This window comes from Oryctolagus cuniculus, chromosome 1 (assembly GCF_964237555.1).
Source record: "Oryctolagus cuniculus chromosome 1, mOryCun1.1, whole genome shotgun sequence".
Taxonomy (NCBI): Eukaryota; Metazoa; Chordata; class Mammalia; order Lagomorpha; family Leporidae; genus Oryctolagus; species Oryctolagus cuniculus.
The window spans coordinates 28,185,913-28,194,273 of record NC_091432.1 but is presented as its reverse complement, the minus strand read 5'-3'; the positions used below and the strand labels follow the sequence as shown (position 1 = coordinate 28,194,273).

Here is an 8,361-nt window from a genome sequence, read left to right as displayed (position 1 = left end):
TTGATCAAATATAAGTTGGCTGTAGATGTTTGGGTTGATTTCTGGTGTTTCAATTCTGTTCCATTGGTCTATCCATCTGTTTCTGTACCAGTACCATGCTGTTTTGATTACAACTGCCCTGTAGTATGTCCTGAAATCTGGTATTGTGATGCCTCCGGCTTTGTTTTTGTTGTGCAAGATTGCTTTAGCTATTCGAGGTCTCTTGTGCCTCCATATAAATTTCAGCACCATTTTTTCCAGATCTGAGAAGAAGGTCTTTGGTATCTTGATTGGTATTGCATTGAATCTATAAATTGCTTTTGGGAGAATGGACATTTTGATGATATTGATTCTTCCAATCCATGAGCATGGAAGATTTTTTCATTTCTTGGTATCCTCTTCTATTTCTTTCTTTAAGGTTTTGTAATTCTCATCGTAGAGATCTTTAACGTCCTTGGTTAAGTTTATTCCAAGGTATTTGATTGTTTTTGTAGCTATTGTGAATGGGATTGATCTTAGAAGTTCTTCCTCAGCCATGGCATTGTCTATGTATACAAAGGCTGTTGATTTTTGTGCATTGATTTTATACCCTGCTACTTTGCCAAACTCTTCTATGAGTTCCAATAGTCTCTTAGTAGAGTTCTTTGGGTCCCCTAAATAAAGAATCATGTCATCTGCAAAGAGGGATAGTTTGAGTTCTTCCTTTGCAATTTGTATCCCTTTAATTTCTTTTTCTTGCCTAATTGCTCTGGCTAGAACCTCCAGAACTATATTGATTAGCAGTGGCGAGAGTGGACATCCCTGTCTGGTACCAGATCTCAGTGGAAATGCTTCCAACTTTTCCTCATTCAATAGGATGTTGGCTGTGTGTCAGGATGGCTGAGCGGTCTAAGGCGCCAGACTCAAGCAGGCTGAGACTTTACCCACTACATCGCAGCACTGCCTCCCTAAACTTATCTTTTAATTCAATTTTCCTCAAGTCTTTGAAGTCCCCTGGTATTCTCTTTCTCTGCATCTGCCTTCTCTTGCTGAAACAGTTGAAACTGGAACATCTTCAACAGCATGATAAGCCTGTAGTGTGTAGACGAAAGTACCATGATAGTGAAAGCCTGGATAGCAAACAACTTTTTGGAACTGCCATAGAGTTTTCTTCTACTGAGTAGGCTTCTCAATATCCTGCTTTGCAAATGGGCTTTCAAAAACAAATGCTCCTGAGGAAGTTAGGAACCCTCTGATTCTAGAAATCTACAGCCAACAATGCAGTCACCACTCCTATAACGCAGTCACTTGCATAGCAGCCAAATGCATTTCATCAACAATTTATAGTAAAATTTCTCATTTGTTGCATAAGGAAGGTTGATTTCCTTAGTTATCAGAGTTGCCAAGTAGGTTCTGAGGCAAACAGAGCCATCAATCTTGTCTTCCCTCAATCTCAAGCTACCTAAACGGTACAACATTATTTTCCTATGTGCTCCATATTCTGGAAATCTTTGGAAAATGTTTTAATATGTATTATATACTTTTAGAAATCATTTCTTTCATTCATCTCCCATATTTTTGAGCTTTAATTATTTATTCTCACTCAGGGATCTTGAGACATTGTCTGAAATCACACCTCTGTTTTAAGAAAGTCAGGATATAGGACCTCTTGTCTGTAAGTTTCTTATAGCATTGTATTCTCCTTCAGAAAATGAGATATATTCTGGCCACAAAAATGAAAAATCATATACCACATTTCAGGATGAATATTTATGTTTGAGTTACTATACAAGAAACATTTCCAAGAAAGTGGCTCTATAAAGATAAACTGAAGCATTGGGCATGCAGACCATGACAGGTGATAGCAGCCACATGAGAGATGAATAAAGTCAAAATTAATATGATAAATTAATAAAATCAATTTTTATCATTAGCAATAACTATGGCTCATCCATAAAATGGAATAATATGCAACCATTAAAATGAATGATGTGAATATCCATGTAGTCATAAGAATATTAAAAGAAATATGATTAAGTGTTAAACTAAGTTGTGGGAAGTATATAATTCATGTCCACAATCACTTATCTGATCTGAAATTCTGAAATACACAAAGCTTTGAATTTTCATTTCTGTTGCATATTTGGTGACAAACATGAACTATTTTCAAACTTATCTGGGCAGAATCTGACTCGATCTGACATAAGGTGAAGAGTAGTCATTATGTATTTTAATTATTGTAAATATGATATGCTATGCTAAAGAAATATCATTATACTGAATAATGGGGTGGTATTATAGTTGACTCTGGAATTTCAACAGGAATGGTATTTCTATATTTTGTCTTTCTAAAATCTGAAGAACGTGACTCCGGAAATATATGTGGCTTCAAGAGTTTAGAGAAATATATACTTATTCATTAACAATAATTATTTTCAAAAATGTAGGATTACTGGAATGTATCCACTTACAGAATGCATATAAGTTCTCAGGATGTCCTCTTGGCCCACTCACTTTTCCACTTAACCTTTTCTAAAATGACTTCAATTTTCTCCTGTGATACCAAACCTGGAATGAAATATTTATTTAACTTCCATATTTTCCTCTTTGTTGTGACCACCAGTGGACCAAAGAAGGTGATAACAAGTCTTTGCCTTTAAAGAGGAAATTTTAGTTAGAATGATCAGGGCAGACCTGGGCTTGGAGAGAGGTATCTTATTGGATTACTACCTATGATAATTCTGAATATGGAATGAGCTTTGCATGTTTGAGAAGCAGAAAGGATGCCAGTACTGGTTGCTTCATGATGAAAATAGTAGACGAGGATGAGTGCAATTTAAAAAGTTGATAGGTGAAAGGCATTGCTAAGATTGGGGCCAGTGTTTTGGTATAGCGGGTAAAGCTGCTGTCTGCAACAATGAAATCCTTTATAGGTGCCAGTTCATGTACTGATGGTTTCACTTCCCTTCTAACTCTCTGCTAATGGCCTGGGAAATCAGCAGAAGGTGGCCCAAGTCCTTGGGCTCCTGTCATCCATGTAGGAGACCCAGATGAAGCTCTTGGCTCCTGGCTTTAGCCTGGCCCATGGCTTGCTATTGCAAGTGAAACAGTGGAGTATTAATTTCTCGCTCTCTCTTTTAAATAAATAGGACAAGATTCTCATTGGAAATATAATTGTAATTTGTCTCTGTTCATTATTAGACACTGTTTACATTTTTGAATATTCTGTATTTCTTTCATATAGTTAGATTCATATAGATAAATTATAATTCTTTTTAACTTTAAATATTTTATCCTTTCTTGTAGGATTTATGTAATTATGTTATTGGCTTAGTGATCATGTAGGAATTTGGGGAGATAATGATCAGCATATACTATTTATAATAATGGCTACATATATATATATAGAGAGAGAGAGAGAGAGAAAGCTAGAGAGTGCACAATATAGATATAATTATCTTCTTAGGTAACATAGATTTGATCATTTGCTAGGTGAACACATAGTGTTAGATGGGAAGTAACTACTAAATGTGTAACAACATCTTCATGTGATACCATGGAAACTATAGGGTGACTGGGTGGGATTCAATTTCACTTCAATTGAATCAACATAATATAATCAAATTATTGCAAAGTTTTTTAAAAAAGATTTGTTTATATATTTGAAAGGCAGAGTTACAGAGAAGCAGAGAAAGAGAGAGAGGCCCTCCATCCACTGGTTCACTCTCCAGATGGTTGCAACAGATTGGGCTGCACCTATCAGAAGTCAGGAGCCAGGAGCCTCCTCTGGGTCTCCCACGTGGGTGCAGGGGACCCAAGAACTTGGGCCATCCTCTGCCTTCCCAGGCCATAGCACACAGCTGGATCAGAAGTGGAGCAGCTGGGAATTGAACCAGTGCCCACATCGGACACTGGTACTGCATGCAATGTCCCCGTAAAGTTTTATTTAACCAATATAGTTATGAACAGTAATGTGTCAACATCAATAACCATAATGGAGCAGTTTTCCTGGGGCTGCATTGAGACGCTATGCTCATTATTGAGGAGAAAAGAAGCGATGCAGAAGATCTGATGTGAGCAACTGCTTCAAAGATATATTTAGAAAGTGGCTCATAAAGTAATTTGAAGCTTATAAGATATGAATACTGAAGAAGCAATAAAACAGTTTGAGGTGGATGTATAACATAACATTATGAGGTTCAAATGATAGAATGAGGTGGACATATAACATAACATCACAAGGTTCCAACAATAGAATAAAACTCCTGAAACAATTTACAAAATGAAGAAAAAATCCCATGTTTTCAGTAAAAATATTAGTTTGTAGTAATTTATTTTATGATAATTCTTAAGTGCTGAAGTATCAAATAGGGTTTGAAGAAGAGCATTTGGGACATTACAGAAATTGATGACAAAGAGAGGGAGACAGAAAGACAACAGGACACATTTTTTACCTCTGCTCTCTTATGTTTCAGAGAAATCATATTGTTTTAAAGCTATAGGGTGATTCTGATAAGCATCGGAGTTGAGAAACAATGGTCAATATTATTGATCAACATGTTCCAACATTTATTCAAAAGAGCCTCAGGCCACAGAGATGCTCTTTGATAAATGGTTCTGTGGACAAGTATATTTGAAAATTATTTCTCACTTCATCCTTAGTTTCTTAAATTCAAAATGCTCAATGTCATAATATGAGAAGTTCTATAATATTACAATTCATTAACTTTGTTTAATCAATGTTTTCCAAATGTTTCTGATCACAGAACTTGGACTGATATAATCCATATGAACTCAGAAATAATTGCAATAGAAAGAAATCAGATTCATATATGCATAAAAACAATCCTTAGATTGTGCATTATTTCATTTGAATTTCAAGTCAGAATTTTGATGGGTGTGATTACTGTAAGTAATACTAATGCTACCTATAGAAATATTTAAAAATCTTTCACAAATTTTGTTCATATTAATCCATAACCTAAAAAAGTACTTTTAAATGGAATGAGTATTGCTCTCAAAGTTCCTATAGGCATTGTCATGAGCAAAGTGACATGGGACCTTATTGCTTTTGTCAAAGCAAAGTGACACCAGACAGAACAAGTGGAGTTGAAACAAGACATGAGGGGTCTGTGCTGTGGCACAGCGGGTGAAGCCGCTACCTATAGTGCTGGCATCCCATGTGGGCGCCAGTTCCAGCTGAAGCTGCTTCACTTCCGGTCCAGCTCTCTGCTATGGCCTAGGAAAGTAATGGTGGATGACCCAGGTCCTTGGGTCCCTGCACCCACGTGGGAGACCCACAGGAGGCTCCTGGTTCCTGGATTTAGATTGACGCGGCTCTGGCCATTGTAGCCATTTGGGGAGTGAACCAGCGGATGGAAGACCCCTCCTTCTCTCTCTCTCTCTCCCTGCCTCTGTAGCTCTGCCTTTCAAATAAATAAATTAATCTTTAAAAAAAAAGAAAAGAAACAAACAAAAAAACAAGCCAGGAATTATTTTTCAAGATTATTGAAATAGAAGAGAGCTGGAAATCAACTTTGGTTAAACAAAAGAATAAGAATTTTAAGGACTGACAATAACGTAGTGGAAAATAACTGAGGAATGTTGGCAGTCAATGTGATAGGCCATCTGCTATTGCTAATTGGCTCTTCCTGAAGTTAGGCATCTAACCTCCCACAGACATAAGCACACTATCTTTCTTTTTATTTATTTTAAAGATTTATCTATGTATTTGAAATGCAGAGTTACAGAGAGGCAGAGGCAGAGGCAGAGGCGGAGAGAGAGCTCTTCCATCTGCTGGTTCACTCCCCAGATGGCTGCAATGGCCAGAGTGGCGCCGATCCGAAGCCAGGAGCCAGGAGCTTCATCCAGGTCTCCCATGTGAGTGCAGGGGACTTGGGCCAACTTCTGCTGCTTTCCCAGGACACAGCATAGATCTGGATTGGAAGATGAGCAACCAGGACTTGAACCAGAGCCCATAGGGATGCTGGTACTGCACCTGGCAGCTTTACCCGCTACGCCACAGTGCTAGCCCCAGGACACCACTTTTCTTGATGATTACATTTCAAAGAAATATCTCCTTGGTATTGAGGAAGAGTTTTGGGAAACTGTAAAACTGCGAAGTGATTGGGTGGAAGATGTTTACATCTCAAGGAAGCAGAGAAAAAAACTGAGGGTTGCAAGTTTTCTAAAGTAAATGCTGTTATAAAAGAGAGTTCAGGGGCCAATAGTCATGACAAAATTAAAGTTTAGATAACCTGAGAGGAATATCAAGGCTACCCTGATCACTTCCCATTGCACAGAGTGGAAATGGCATAGGGTGACGTCTGGAAGGGGATTAGGCCCTCCTTACTGCACACAACATTATGCAGAATCAAGAGGACCATAGTACATGCCATCACTTAGTTAACACTTGTGACTTCTCTCCAAACTGTGTGTACATGGAATATGACTGACTCATTCCCAGATCTGTACAGAATTAATATTGTTGATTGATCAAAAGAATTCCTTAAAAGTCTCTGTAAAATTTCATCTCCAGAGTAAACTAAATAATTCCATATTGTCTGCTCTAGTATGATGTCTAATAGAGATAGTATCTAATAGGAATAGTATCACCAAGATGAGTCTCATCCTCATTGTTATTTGGAAAAAAACAAATAATCAGGGAAACTTAGAAACCATGTAAAGAAGTTATAAAGGAAACCAGCATTGTGGTATAGCAGGTAAAGCTGCAGCCTGTGAAATGAGTATCCCATATGAGCCACGATTCACATCCTGGCTGCTCCACTCTGGACCAGCTCCCTCTAATATGCCTGGCAAAAGCAACAGAAGATGGCCCAAATGCTTGGGCCCCCACCACCCTAGTGGGAGACCTATTTGAAACTCCTGGCTCAGCTGTGGACATTCATTGTTTCTCTGTAATTCTGACTTTAAATAAATAAATAAGTCTTAAAAAAACAAAAAAGTGATAAAGATATGAAGAATCTGTCTGATGGAATTAGGAATTAAAATTCAACAGGGGTATTTACCTAAAGCAAGTTATTTGATCTGTAAAATAGTTGTCAGCTTTGAATCCCTAATACATAAAAACAGAACTCGGCATAGCATCACATGCATAACAAAGCACACATGCATGAAACATTTTCAATTGAAATTACCTGTAATTGTTTTCAACTTAATGTTTTATTTATTATTTTTGGAATACATTTTTTAAAATTAAAAAACCTGTGTTTTAATTGGTCAGCGTTGGTAAGAGTTTGTTACAAAACTGGGAGAGAAGGCCTGGGGAATATGAGTGGAGTGGGTCCACTAAGATGGCAGCACTGGGGCCAGTGCAGCACAGAGCCTGGTGGTGGGCGATCTTCATTCCGTGAGGGCTTCAAGCCCTCTCAAACAGTCGTTCAGAGGAAAGGGTCCCTCTGAGTAGGGAAGCTGCCCTACTCCTTGGCAATGACAAAGGTCTTCTCCAACTAGATCTTGCCCCAAGCAGAAATGACCATATTTTTCAGGGGTTTGTCCCCAGTCTGTCCTCGTGCTCTCTACCTTCCACACCACCTCCATGCCCTCTAGAACTTTGCCAAACAATGCGTGTTTGCCATCCTTCCAGGGCTTCTCGTTGTGGTGATAAAGAACCAGGAGCCATCACTGTCTGTCTGCACTGGGCATGCTCCTCCCCCAGCCGGGTCAGTAGTATGTCAACTTGAAATTCTGGTCGGGGAAGCATCCCCATAGATTCTCTTTCCTCCTGTGCTCTCTCCCCTGGTGAAGCTTCCACCCTGGACCATCAAGTCCTGAATTTCACAGTGGAATTTGCGGTTTTGTAGCTTTCTCTCCTGTAGCTAAAACTACAAATTTATCCTTTGTTTTTGGAATAGTCTTTCAAACAGACCATAGACAACCTGTCCTATGTCTTCATCTACAATTTGTAAGTCAAAGTCCACCTTGATGGTGACTTCTGGCCTCTTGTTCCCATTGACCTGAGAAAGCCCTGGCTGCAGCTCGATGAAGACAAAGCCCACCATGAATGCAGCAGCAAAGAACACCTTGAGGTGCTGTTCCAAGAGATGCAGCATCTCAAATAACATATTTTTCACTTTACAGTATAGTCAACAGCTTAATGGCCAATAGAACAGATGTAGATATATAGATATATAAAGAATAGAACAAATACAAAGTAAAAAGACTATAGTTCAGCATAAAATATAGGCAAGGGGTACAAACAATAGTCAAATGAAAAGACATTTAATTTCATTCACATGAAGTGAATTTTAAAATAGTCACCATGTAATTTTTAGATTTTTATTAAAAATGTTAAAAATTTGGGGCCGGCTTTTTTGTGGTGCAGCAGGTTAAAAGCCCTGGCTTGAAGCTCCGGCATCCCATATGGGCACCGGTTCTAGTCCC

At 38.4% G+C, this 8,361-nt stretch overlaps 1 pseudogene; it reads right to left on the bottom strand.

Annotated features, from left to right (window-relative positions):
• Window positions 1–7,394: 7,394 nt before the first annotated feature.
• LOC100343698 (peptidyl-prolyl cis-trans isomerase B pseudogene) lies at window positions 7,395–8,030 on the bottom strand (annotated as a pseudogene).
• Between the last annotated feature and the right edge of the window lie 331 nt (window positions 8,031–8,361).